Source organism: Nesoenas mayeri (assembly GCF_963082525.1).
Source record: "Nesoenas mayeri genome assembly, chromosome: 4".
In the NCBI taxonomy this organism is placed as follows: domain Eukaryota; kingdom Metazoa; phylum Chordata; class Aves; order Columbiformes; family Columbidae; genus Nesoenas; species Nesoenas mayeri.
In genome coordinates this window covers 57,832,688-57,847,089 of record NC_137540.1, presented here as the reverse complement: position 1 = coordinate 57,847,089, position 14,402 = coordinate 57,832,688, and positions in this window count along the sequence as shown.

Below are 14,402 nucleotides of genomic sequence, written 5' to 3'. Positions count from 1 at the left end.
TCTTGAAGTTTTTAGACAGGGACTTCAATATATATACTTATAAATATATATTTTTTTGGTATTTCCTGTTGTCCTCAATGCTGTATCTTCTTTTCCAAATAACAGCGAAGTGAGATTTTTACATGCACTGGAGAAACATAACTGTGCCTGAATTGTCTGTGGCAATTTATGCAAGCGTGCAATTATTATCTTAAATGCTTACAAGTAGAGCTCAATCATGTTGGAGTGCAAACACAAAGCAATAATTAATCCTCATCTCAGAGATGCTATAAGTTAAACAGACCTGATGGGGTTGCAAGAAGGGTGAGCAACATAGTGATGGCAAGCATTCATGCTAATGTCATGGTTATTTATATGACAGGACTTAAAGTTTTACTGATTGAAAGTGAAGAGAAGGCAGCAGGGATATGTGCAGGCTCCTGTTCTTCTGCAGTCATCAAGGAGAATTCTAAATGTGTTATGGTTGTGAAGATGAACCTTTTGGTAAAACAGTGAAGTGTTGAAATGTGGTGAGGGAGGGATGAGAGTGTCCCCTTGCTCTGTTCCCAGCAGTTACATGTTCATACAAGCCCATACTGTTGTTATGGAGAGCTGCTTCCACTCCTAAAGAGACAGGGTGGAACACATTTTGAGAGTCTGAGCCTACCAAAGGATGGCCACAGATTTTGCGCTGTAAAACCAATTGGACCACTGAAAACAGTAGGAAAACTAGGGCCTACATATGCTGTTGAAACATTCTCTCATTACTATTTGTACTTTTTGGAGGCTGCCCTGAACATGGGGCACCTAGACTCTGGCCAGCTATGTAGCTTCACCTAATAGATTTCATCTTACTGAAGGCCAGCTGTAACCATTTCCCCTACCCTTGGTGTTTCAATGCTTCGCTTGGGAAAACAGATTTGTATTTCACTTGAAAATGAGTTGGAATATCTTTCCATGAACCTGCTACCAAAAGGGCTATTTCTGCCTATATTTGGAAATGGCAATGCACAGTAGAAAGTTTTGTTACCTTAGAAAGGTCAAGGCTTTAGTTGAAAAGTGAAACACTTTTGCCAATATAACTGGTGTAAAACAAGCTTGGATTCAAAGATGTTTGAGAACCTAGGACTTACTGTCTCCCAAATGCTTTGCTAATACAGTCTTGTAGTGCTGACTTAGCATAAAAGTGCTTGTAGATGCTTTGGCACAAGCATAAGCTTTTACTGTATATGAGGTTTAACTGGGAAGCATTAACATTGCAGGAGAGAATTATTTATATTACATATACTTTATATGTAAATTAATATTATGCAAAATATAAAGATTTTATGTTCTAACTAATTTTCAATATACACACACATGCATACACTTGTCAGCGCAATGATATTAATTATAGGCCAGCTGTGCCTGTCTGATCTTACAATCTTACAGTATTCTCTGGTGTAACACTTCATGCATTCTGATAATGTGAATTTCATCAATAATGTCTGTATTTCTTTTGAGAATGCCTCTCCAGAGCTCTGTAGGAAAGTCTATAGATACTGAACTTAAACTAGCCTACTGCAAAAGGTCACCATTAATTTTTAGGGAATAATTGAAATAAATTTTACAAAAAAATCTAGACATACCTCTGCTATTATAACTGTACAGCAGCAAAAATAACTAACAAAAAAAAAATCAACAGCTATCAATTTGAACAGTAGATAGACATTTCTCATTCCTTTGAATGCAGTGAGTTTTGAATATAGGCTGTGGCACAATGGAGTTAGTGTCCTGATTTGCAGGACTGTTGAAGTGAAAGCTTCTTTTCTCCTGTTGAGAAAGTAACTTTTATATCACAAAGATGCTCACAGTTTCATGGTGAGAATCTTTGTGAGGGGAAAATGGTTAACCGATTTCCATCTGTGATCGATATGGAGCTGACACAAAGTCTTTGCTTTAGCAGTTCCAATGGAGGTGATGAGCTGCTAGATGAAGGGTTTATACTAGTGTTATTTTTGCTCCTCTACTTGAGTATTATGTGTATGTGATATAAAAGAGACTTGAATGCTTTCTTTGTTTCTTCTTCTCTGCCTAGAGGAGCTTGCAAGATTAATTTTTGGTCCATGACAGTGTCTCCAGCTCTGAAGATTCTTTATTCACAGAGAATCCAAGTGATGTCTCCCAAAGACTGTGTGTAGGTTGATGTTGTTGCCTGAACAACACCAGCTGAAGATTTTTTTGTTGTTGTTGTTCGTTAAATGAATGCCTATACTTTTTGCCTGTTCTTTGTATGGAATCTGAGATTATCTCTGAAATGATCTTTATGTATCATGATTGAATAACCACATTCACAGCTTGGGAAGAATGCAGGGGCAGATTCTCATTAGCTATAATAAACAGTAGTCAGATACAGAAAAAAGCCACATCCAGATGGGATGCTATTTCTAACATTACAATCAAGCACAAAGATACATGCAGAATAAGTATGGGTTGTAGCTGTTTGTGGAAATACAGCTAGGAAGAAGCTGTGAGGTTCAGAGGTAACAATGTGTAGCAATTTCTAACTTACAGTTGAGGGCAAAAAAATATCTTGCGGACAGCAGATATTTCTCCCTTCCAAAAAGGCTTTCCTTTTCTCCTAGTGAAATGTTTTATGAGAAAAATATCTCACCTTGGAAGAGTAGTATATTGTGATATGCTTTAGTGTGAAGAAGATATAGGAAGGGTTAAGGCAACCCCTCTAGATGGAGTTGAGGGAAACTGTTATGTCTGATCAAGAAATGATCAAAAGAAAATGATTTCTAGAGATATAAGCTTCCCTTTTTCTATGCTACTAAGCCAAAAAATGCCTACATTGTCTGGTTTCTGAGAAATATAAGTCTGGATGTGTTGTTAAAACTGATTTTGCTAGTGTTCACTGATCTTATTGATCTTTTTAGATAGCCTCACATGCTCTACAGAGTAATGCTAGAAACAACCTTCAGCAAAAGCTAGAAGCGACCACCTGAAATGATGGAAGGAGAAGTTTTACCTGATGACTCTGCACTTAATGGAAAAACTTTCCTTTTACTAAAGTCCTACCCTGTCTACATGATTGCTGGCTGTAATAACTGAGTATCTTAGTGCTTAATCAGCTTTCATCACAGAATCTGTGAAGTACAGAGTGATGTTTTATCTATTTATGGATTTAGGAGATGTGGGTAGGGGAAACAAGTTGCTTACTATTTTTAAGCATCTCAGTTTAAGGTCCTTGCTTGGTACGCTAGCACTTCGATTCTCTACCAAGGCAGAGTTCTCCCAGGTTTCATCAAATTCTTGACATACCTGAATAGAAGTGTTGGAATTAATATCTTTTTGCGTCCTAGCCAGAATAGCTTTCATAAAGCCAACAAGGCTGTAGTGCCTTGTGTGGATGGCTTTCTGTGAATGTGAAAAAGGTAGTTTTCAAACAGGCTGATATTGTAGTGGATCTGGCGAATGTTTAGGAAATACTTCCTTTAGTGCTGAGACTGTCTCCAGCTATGAGCTAAGACTTGGGAAATTAGCTCCACAGCTTTGTCCTTGAATTGCAATGTAATCTTGCCATCTGATGTACTTTTTGTTACTCTGCTTTTATCTTTCATGTGGCTTTAGTATCTCTCCTACTGGACATCCTGAAGATTGGCACATGTATACTGCCTTCAGGCTTTCAGATGAACAGCAAAATGGAATTGCAAACATTACTAGTTTTACTATTTGCTGGCAATCTAGAAAGTGCTTGTATTCCTAAGGGTTAATACAAAAATAAATTTAGCTTAGCTCAGTTTTCAGCTAATTTAAGGTGAAGATTTCAGAGATTAGTTCTGACAATCTTGTGAAACACACCATATGTCATCTTTTGAAAACTGAAGACAGTATTCCTTCTGGTCTTTGTTATGAACTTAATGAGGTTATAGAAATATCCTGTCTTTTACAAGATGCAGGGGTAGAAGGCCTTGATTTGAAAAATACTGATCAACAATGCATTTTTAGTAAGAAAACAAATCAAATTATGTGCCTGATTTTGTTCGTATGGTGCCTCTCAATAAAAGTTTCATCACAAAATGATTTAATTGTAATTGCTTATAAACCCCACAATTTGTTAGAGGCCAGAGTGGAATCCAGTAGGGATGACGGCTTGTTGGGAGATTCCTTACTGTGTTGTTGGGTATCTAAGCCTGACGGGAGAAACTAATAGCTATAATGAAGGTGTAGGAGCTCTTGGCTGCCGAGCTGTTTCTGGGTGGGGATCGCTGGAGGAATGCACCGCAATCTTCCTCTAGCTGAAAGAACTGACATGGCCTAATACCAGCATCCCCCAGGCCAATTACAGTGTGATGATCTTTTCATTGTTTCACAAATAATGAATGTTGCTGCTATGACAGAGAAATAGTCTTTAATATGAGAACCAAGACTGGAAATAAATTGTGCATCCAGCTGCCTTGCTGGCTGTATTTCTTCCTGTCTGAGTCCCTTAAATGACAACTTGAAGGCTACCTAGTTGCTGCACAATCTGCTCTGATCATTTTGGGTATATGTGTCTCTTTTATCTATCAAATGCCAAAAATGCTTCTAAGTAAAGTTTTCAATATAAGGAGATCAAAACTGAATCTTTATATTTTCGACTATTGTTGTTATGTAGTTATTATTCTGTACATCTAATTGGCATCAAATGTTTCTATTTTTTAATCTATCTAGGCAGTTGCAGTTGAGAAATACTTGCAGAGTTTTTCCTTCTGTTTTCAATAAAAATTGCCTCATTTTAAACAAAAAACTTCTGCACTTTCTGCTGTCCATTTCTCTCTCCTTCTTTTAATCAAACTTAAATTTCAAAATACAGGACTTAGGGATCGTGTTAGTTCTTCTTTTTAATTTAAAACTAAACCAGAAAAATAAAGAAGAGCTCATCACGTATTTTTTTCTTTCACTGCTGAAAGTATTTCAAGCAACTGAAATGAGAAATATATCATAAATGAAACCAAGCTGATGTTAGAAATAAAGTACTTTTTTTTTGTCACTGTCTAGGATTTAGATCAAGAGATTGGAAGTTTTTCTGACTTTGCTATTGATTTGCTAGGCAATGGTGTTTTAACTTCTCTGTATGTTTCTGCACTGGCTCTTATCTCGTAAGATTTTCTCACACTTTGCATCCATATTTTTTTATTAACTGATATGTGGAGGGAGGGGAAAAGTAAATAAGGTGCCAAGGGAGACTTTGGCTGCTTACTTATCCAAATACTATCAAACTGTGAGAAATCTTACTTTCTGGAAAGAGTAATAACCTGCAGAATACAACACTGATAATTCTAAATGGATTGAAGTCTGTGTATATTTAAGATGAATGATCAAAAGAGCCAAGTGGCACAAAGCACAAATGGGATATGAGAAACAACAGTAATAATGAAGGCAATTAGTTTACTTTCTCTGAGAGAACAAGATGCTTGCTGCCAACTGAATATCAAATTCCTTGGCAGCTGGGGACAGTGCGTGAGGGGGCAGGAGCAGAGTGGTGAATTGGCTGTGGTTATCCTTTTCTCCGTTTCCCAAATAGGTTCTGAGGCTGGAGCAGATGAGAGAAGGACATCTCTTCCTGGACAAGCAGGGCTGACCTGCCTTCCAGGGCAGAGGGGACCTGCACTGGTGAGCTGAGACTTGCTCCATGTAGCTCCTCTCAGGAGTTTCTCCTGGAAATGCTTCCAGCCCAGCCCCCAGGGATGAATCAATACTCTCCTAAAAGCCAGAATATCAGGGTGCCTTTAAGTCTGATGAGATTCTGACAAGGTGAACGAGGTGGGTTCAGTGAGTGGAGATGGATGTCTTCCAGAATATGAGATTTGGATATCTGATTTCTACATTGAAAATGTAGCTCAGCATAATAGCTAAGTCTGCCTGCGATGCAAAACAAAAAGAAAACAGTGATGTATCTGCTGAAGTGAGGAAAGATAGAAGGCTAGAAATGGTGCCTTGTGGCTCTTAGCCCATAGGAATATGTTACTAATAGTTGAATATCAATGGAATTTAAATTCTGTGGTGAAACTGTCCTTGGACAGCCTTGTAGGAAATACATTTCGGTCTTAAAAGGCTCATAAATTAAGAAGTTCAGGGGCTTTTCTAGCCTGGTTTTAGGAGTTTCAAGTAAATGAAGTACCTATGACCTATGACTGCTTAACAGAAACCTTTTCTTTTGTGGAATTATTATCTCAATCTAAAGTACTTCTTTGTACAGAAAAAGCAGGAACAGAGAGATGAGCCTTTGCTTTTACAGCATGCATATGATTTATCAGGCATTGCATTCTTTCCCTGGGGGAAGGTAGGTCAGCTGAAGCATGCAGTGGGGGATGTAAGGGGTTTTTTTTATTGCCTTCTTTCTGTTACCTGCAAGAGATGTGTTCTACACAAGTGTCAAGATAGCTTTCATTAAGACTGCTTTCAAATTAGCACTGTTAAAAGCGAACTATGGGATTTAAAATTTGTATGTTGCTAGGATGACTTCTCTGTTGTGGTAAAAAAAAATATAAATTATTTTCACAGAAAAGACAAATGCATGAAAATACTTGTTACTGTGAGAGACGACAGCTCTATGGTATTATATTTTGAAAAGCTGCCAAAAAAATACTGTATGAATAACTAGCAATGCTCTGAAATGCCTGGTGCTGTGCCTGCAAATTGCTGCTTGGCATGAAATGTGTTTTGCAGCTGTTACAAAGGTACATCAAAGCCTGGACTGGGGGAAAATTCAAACTGGCGGGGTAAAGAAAAAAGTTCTGGGTGCAAATAGTTGATCTGCCCAGAGTGAGATGAAGCCAAATATTGTTTACTCTGCGTTGTCTGACGGAAGCACTGAGCAAAATGTACACACAGACCAAATTTGCTGCTTGTATAAACAAGCTGAATGTCACTGAAGTCAGCTGTTTGCACCAACAATGAATTTGCCTTCCAGGTTTTAAATGATTCTTACATCTTTTAGTGTTAGAGCATAAACCAACATTCATTACAGGCTCTAAATTAACTAATTACACAAATTTCCTGTTTCTCACTGTAGAGGTGTAGGGGAGAGCTCTATGCCTCCTGCCCTGTTTGGCATCTTTTGGATCTGGCACAGGGAAGTTCTCTGTGAAGCTGTTCAGGAGGAGATGTATATAAAGGCTAGGGGTCCTTGCCCAAATGCCAGGAGATATCATTGGCAAGGCCCAAGGGACATCAAACTGGAGAACACAAATGAGGTGTGAGGCTGAGGTGAGGAAGCATTTTGGTTCCCTCTTTCTTGACTAGGTCAGCCTTGAGTCCCTTGAGTGCTGCTTGTCACCCCTTGTGTCCAGGTCATAGCCCTTAGCTCTGCCCTATCTCTTCAGATCAGTCCTAGAGATATGGTGAATTGACTGCTCTAATGCCCAAATTTTCCTTGTCTTTAAGACCTGTTGGGTGGTTGGTGTTGAGAACCTACATGGGGACTCAGTTTGGGGCCCATCAGCAGCAGCGTTGCTGCCACCCATGCCAGCTTCCCCTCCCTACCCTATTCTGTGCTGCAAACGGTGGAGATGAACAGGGAAATCACTTGTAAGTAGCTTCTGCTCTGTAGGCTGCATCCTAATGCGAGGGACTCCATCCTCACCAGGTATAGAAATGTGCTGGTAATTTAAATCTGTTTCATTATTCAAATCCCTAAGTATTGATATTAACACATTAACTTAATTTACAAGCAAAGAGAATAATTTTGCCTGATAACAATGGCGTAATGTACTATTCACATCTGTTAGTAAGGTCCTGTGGGAACCTCTCTCTATTTAAATCTCTCTCTGAAATCATCTTATTGTTGGCTTTTATTTGATTACTCATCTTCTAACAAGGGCAGAAATTATATATTTTTTTTCTTTTACTGTTTTTTTATAAGTGACTTGATGTTATTGAAAAGCTAATTGTTTAAAATGAAATAATATTAAAACCCATTCTCTCCTCAAAACAATGAAACTATTTAGGATGGACAAATTGCATTTAAAAGCTTGTTGGTTTATTTTTCATCTGGCCAACTGCAGAAGAAAAATGTCATCCTTGTTACTTTTTGAACATAGTGAATTTTCTACAATTTTTAATTTATACAATTCTGTATTTTACATAGGCAGAATGAAACATTTTATTTCAGAAAAATAATTAATAGTTGAAGTGTTTTGGTTTGATTCCACTTAATCTTGTTGTTCTTAGCTGCCTCATTGCAACTAGAGAGAACTCAGGAGCTGGATTGCCCTGCTTTGCTCTAGCCTTCCATGTTGCCATGTCCTCCCAGAGGGAAAATCAACAACCAAAAATATTTGAAATACCTATAATGCTGAAAAAAATCTTTTTTTTTTTTTTTTTTCCTGCTTAGCTTGACTCTGTTTCTTAATGTTTTATTAACAGTTTTACTGATTATTGGTGTACTCCGTGCTTTACAAAATATATTACAAGAACCATGCTGTGTGGCTCTTACAAGATATCTGACTGAAAAAGCAGAAGGAATGAAGCTTAGTAAAAGTTCATGGACTTAGTCTCCTACAGTCACATGCTTAAGCAAGATGAGTTTTTAGGAAGGATTTGAATGAGAAGTAATAGTTTGATAGTTGTGAAGTGATAACGAGGGGAGCAGCAGTTTTTGATTTGCCAAAAATTTAATCTCCTGAGTGAAAACTTGGCATAGGGGCAGAAGTAGTCATTTATTTGAAACAGATTCTGTGTATAGTTGATATGTTTATTCTAAGGATTTGTCTTCAGTAAAAGGCATAAATTATCTGGCAGATGAGGAGCTTTTGCAACATTAAATAGCAAAGGTTACTGTGTATACACTGCTTTCCTCCAACCTGTTAGCAGAACTGCTATGCGTACTTACATGTGCCAAAGCAGATTCCCATGTCAGTGCTGCTCTAGAAACAACAATATCTGCTTGTGGAGCTTGAAGGAGGACTTTAAGGAGCAGGCAATTATCCTCCAACTTGAGATGAATCCCCATCCAGAGCCACTGTGGTACATGCTGGTGCCATTTATCTAAACTGATGCTTCCTTGAAGGAAGCTGTAGTTTTTTAACTACAAATGGTACAGAGACAAATGTCACAGCAGTTCCTGAGTAGGTAAGAGACTTAAAAGGTGGGGATTAAAAAGTTGGTTATATGGAATTTGTGTCTTGGCTTAGTAAAGAACTGTCACAGTCTTTCAGTTACAAGCACATTTAAGTGCCTCAATTTTTTGTTTATTGTTGTGGTTTAACACCAGCCAGCAACTAAACACCACACAGCTGCTAACTGACTGTCCACTCTGGTGGGATGGGGGAGAGAATCAGAAGAGTAAAAGTGAGAGAACTCATGGGTTGAGATAAAGACAGTTTAATAAGTATAGCAGCACGTAAACAATACAAAGCATGGGCAGGCAGCTGTTCAGCTACCTCCAGGAAAGCCGGGCTCCATCATGCATAAATGTTATTTGGGAAGACAAGCAGCATCACTCCAAATGTCCTCCCCTTCCTCCTTCTCTCCCCAAATATATACTGAGCATGATGTCTTATGGAATGAAATATCCCTTTGGTCACTTGGGGTCATCTGTCACAGCTGTGTCTCCTCCCAACCTTTTGTGCATTCCCTGTCTTTTCATTGGCAGGCCAGTATGAGATGCTGAAAAGTCCTTGACTGCTTAGCAACAACTAAAACATCCCTAAAACATCAGTGTTATCTGCATTATCCTCATACCAAATCCAAACACAGCACTATATCAGCTATTAGGAAGTAATTTAACTCCATCCCAGCTGAAACCAGGACATATATAAATGAAGAAAAAATTAATTGCATACCTCAAACATAGGTACTGTGAGGAAAGACTGAAATGGTCCATTTCACAGTAAGTGTTGTGCATTAAAAATGCCTCATGTTGAACATAACCATTAGGTAAAAAACTAAACCCCCTGTGCATTTACTACTCTGTTTCTGTGTGTTTTTCTTTTGCACATAAATCACTTGGAGACTACTACTGGTTTCTAAATGGCACTTTTCATTCCATGTATATAGACTTCCATCATAGGTGTCTGATCCAAAGCTTACTAATAGCTATGGAAAGACTACTGTTGACTTTGAAATGGTTTGCATCAGGCCTTTAGTGTGATGTACTCTAATGAAAGAAGGTATTAAACTATGTGGAACAATAAGATTTTGAAAATCCTGTTGTCCACCAGTGAGTCACTTCTTGAGCTCTCTGTCTTGATTTTCAGACCACTACAGGCAATGTGTGTCTATAGGATACTATTAAAACAGCTGTGTTTCCCAACTGTTCTTTGCTGCAAAGTAATGTAAGAGACATTTAAGTTTTTGTTGTTGGATAAGGAAGCAAGACTGCTGAGAAGAGGGCAGGAAGGCAACTGTAAGAATTTCACATATAAACATTCAATTAACTTGATAAATAACAGAGAACTATGGAACTTCAATCACTACATATCCTGAATGGAATCTCTCTGGAGCATGTTAACTTTACTTGGCTTTATTTTAAAAGTAAGACTCTACATTTTGGGACAAACTGGAGGTATAACTTGCAGGCTAATGGTATTTTGTAAGGAAGTTGCATTCTATTTATTACGTGCAGTTAGATTTTTCTAAACCAATTCAATCTAAATACCTTGTAGATCTAGGTCTTTAAGTTTCATTTCTGTCCGAGTTGATCACTTTAGTAGATCTTTGGATAAATGTCTAAAGGCAGAATAAGTATTTGATCCACTGAAATCTCCAGCTTTCTGTCAGAGAAAGATCAAGTTATGAGAAAATGCTACTTTTACTGCTGCTTTCACATGTATGAATGTTACTGAAAAGACGTCTATAACAATGTTCAAGGAGAATGGGTGTCACATCTATTATGCAAGTATTATAATGTTTCTAAACCAGATAAAAATAATGTACTCAATAGACACTACAAAATGAACTCCGATCTAATTGCTCTCAACGCTATTGTATCACTCCCATTTGCACCTTGCTAATGATTTCAAATGTTCAAACAAGCCATTTTTAAACTGATCAAAGTCTATTGCAGTTCTAACACTGATTCATTTCACCATCTAATCAGGTCTCTGACAAATTCCTAAGTACTCATTTCCTTGGAAGTAATTTGCAAGTGGTGCTACTGACAGTATTATGAATTGGTGCAACATCCAGCTGCTTTTTAAGGGATATGACATGAAGCCTGTATTTAGAAGAACATGAAGGGTAAGTTCACTTGGTCAAACATGTTTTTCATGTTATGACAATTGAGCAGACTTTGCACCTATCCTTGCATATAGCTTTGCACCTGGTTCTTAATGTCTTCTGTAAATGTCTAGCTGTTATAGTGTCTCAGGATATGAATGCCTTTAGCAATCTTGCTCTTTGAAATGATTGACTACACTGAGGCCTGTTCAGAAGAGGGTTGAGATGAGGTGATAAATTCTCTGGCATCATCCTGTTTGTATGTATGACAGATACGTGAAGAAGGTGTATGAAAGTATAGCTTTCCTGGACAAGAAGGAATTTCTGTGTTTGCATATTTCCAAATATTCTAAGATTATAGCTAACTAAAATTTTCTTGGGCTTCCACCATTACTTGTGCTGGAACCTCACAGCTATTTTTATTTTTATTTTTATTTTATTTTATTTATTTTATTTTATTTTATTTTATTTTATTTTATTTTATTTTATTTTATTTTATTTTATTTTATTTTATTTTTTTCACTAAAGCCTCAGGGAGTTCCATCTCACCCTGCCTGCAAGTGGTTCTCAGGCTGTCTCTTACAAAGTAATGTGTTGGACAACAGCTTTGGTTTTTGCAGTGATTTCCTAAAGGAGTGTTTATTTGTTCCCTTGGCTAAATAGCTTGCCTAGTGGTTAGTGATTACCATGGATCACACATCTGTCTTTTAATAGAACAAAACCCCATTAGTTTGTATACAGTAAAAAACCTATTAACTTGACCATGGAGGTAACTAGAATTGTAAGGCTCCGGTAAACTTCAGTTTGTACTGCTGTTATTTAATCTCCTCTTCTTTATCTTGTACGTTGCATCTCCCTCCACAGAAGGCTGTTTAGTTATGCATATTGAGGAAATTGCAATATTAAGCTGGGCGATGTACAGATTAATGAATTTTCAAGGATTTGATATTGCTGTTTTTCCAAGGAAACTTCAAGTACACTTTTATTTTAGTTTACGTTTCTTCATTGTAATATTTAAAGTTGGAAATAATTGCTTTTCATATCCATTTTGCTGATTTTATTTGACAATGCAATCTCTAGCATTGTAATGGTCTGAAATAAGCCTACTCATTATACTTACCTGTCCTTTGTAAGTTTGCAGAAAGGACTTAACTGATGTCAGAGCTGAGCTGACATCAGCGAAGTAATGTTTGCTAGCCTGCCACTTCTGCTCAGGAAATGCTATTCAATTAGACTAAAACCACTTAGGATGCCTACATGCAAAAATTCTTGCTGCTATTCATCACTTGTTAATTTAATGGACAAAATTCTATCCATAGGTAAGGATAGATACTGTGTTAGCTAATGACTTGTATGTGTTGACTGTAACACTGCAGATTTTTCCCCTTAATGATCTTTTTAAAATACGTACAATTGAGAGGAAATTGCTAACTAGATAATAATGGTCTTTACACATTGAATTAAGTCCAAATTTGTCAAGTTGTTTACTTTGGTTTAGGAATGCTTTAAACATCACGCTTCACAAAATAACATACCTCAAATCCGAAGACCTCAAAGAACTTTGCAGATACACATGATTTAGGTAGAAATAAACTTCGGTGAGGCAGGAATTAGATTAAGAAATCCATTTTAAAAGGAAACAAAGAAATTACAAAAGGTTGACAAGATGGTTAAAACATCTTACAAAGAGTACAGAAAATTGCCCAGAAAACCAGTAGAACTGTGGGGATTTTGCTTCTCTGTAAGTCAGGACCACTGCCCACCTTCATCCTGGTTCCCACATGCAGATGAGGTACATTGGTGAGTGCTGGAGATTTCCTTCAGAAGGGAAGCAGGCACTATCCAGTGCAGAGACTTTCACACAGATTGTGTGATATTTATCCTGTAGTATTAGAGAGGGCACCACTCTTTTGCTGCTTTGAGATGTGGTTGGGTTTTGGATCTAGAGAGCAGATGCCTGTTATTGATAAGGGTTTTTTAGTCTTATTGCACCAAACCAAATGCAGGATTGGAGCATAGCCTGCCTCAAGGGGCTGAGCTGGAGGAAGAAATTTTTATTGCAAATGTGGATGGATCTCGACCATCAGCTATAGGTGCAACGTTATGAGTTCCTGTTCATGACCTGCTTAAAAGGAGGTTTAAGACTTTCTGCAGAATGAAAAATTTGGAGCTGTCTGCCTTTAGATTTTTCCTGTGGAGAGAAGTGTTTATTTTCTCCTTCAGGAGAGAAAATTCTGGAGCTTTTAGTTTAATGTTTTATCTTCCCTGACAGTAGAAGGTGTCTACTGGAATGTGTCTACAGAAGACCTGGAATGTTTGAGAGTTGCGTTTGTCCAGCACTTCACTCCAACGTACTCCACTGGAAACACAAATAGCAGGCTAGGCTGGGTGTACACAGTTTCCCTTGCACTAAGGCACTGTGAATAATTACCTTGAAAAGACAACATAATTTCATTAAAGAATAATTAGAGCTGAAAATATCCAAAAGGTATTTTTGAGGATCCTATTTTCAAACCAAGTACTTTGACATCAAATCCTGTCTTAGCTATTGTACAAACAATTCCTACCAATATTGGGCTGAGGGAAACTGATGTTTAATAATAAATTACATGTAAGAATGTCTGTATTGTGAAATAGCTAAAAAAACCCCAAGTGCCTTGAATTGAACACCATGTTTCCAACTTAAACCCACAGGATTTCAGCAGTTTTCAGTCTTTCTTAGTAGCTGCAATACTTTTTCAAAGAATGGTAGTGATAGATCCCTGAGAAAGAGTTGTTATATAATGCAAGCTTAAATAACATTTAATTTTAAAATATATAAATGAAAGAGCTACAGATTTGGTGTAAATGAACTGGGGAGATGACTGATGACACAACTACAAATTCACATACCTATTTAAAATACTGTATTTCCTGTTATATGCACAGTGAAATACTGAAACATCTAATGAGCACCAGCAGCAAAAGACTGATTTTTTTTTTTTTTTTTTTTTTTAGTGATGAATCCAGGGCCACATTGAGTGATAAGTGATGTGATTACTAAAATTTCCTGATTTCCTGTAGTATGACTTTTCTAGCCATGAAATCTCAAAATATTGTGAATTATGTTTACATTTGAAATGAAATAGGTTTTACTCTTGGCAACAGAGAGGCTGCATGGATGTGAAATGGTACGCTAACGGTAGTTCAAGTCACAAAATGGTTTTGTGGACAAGCTGCTCTAAGCCTATTATGAG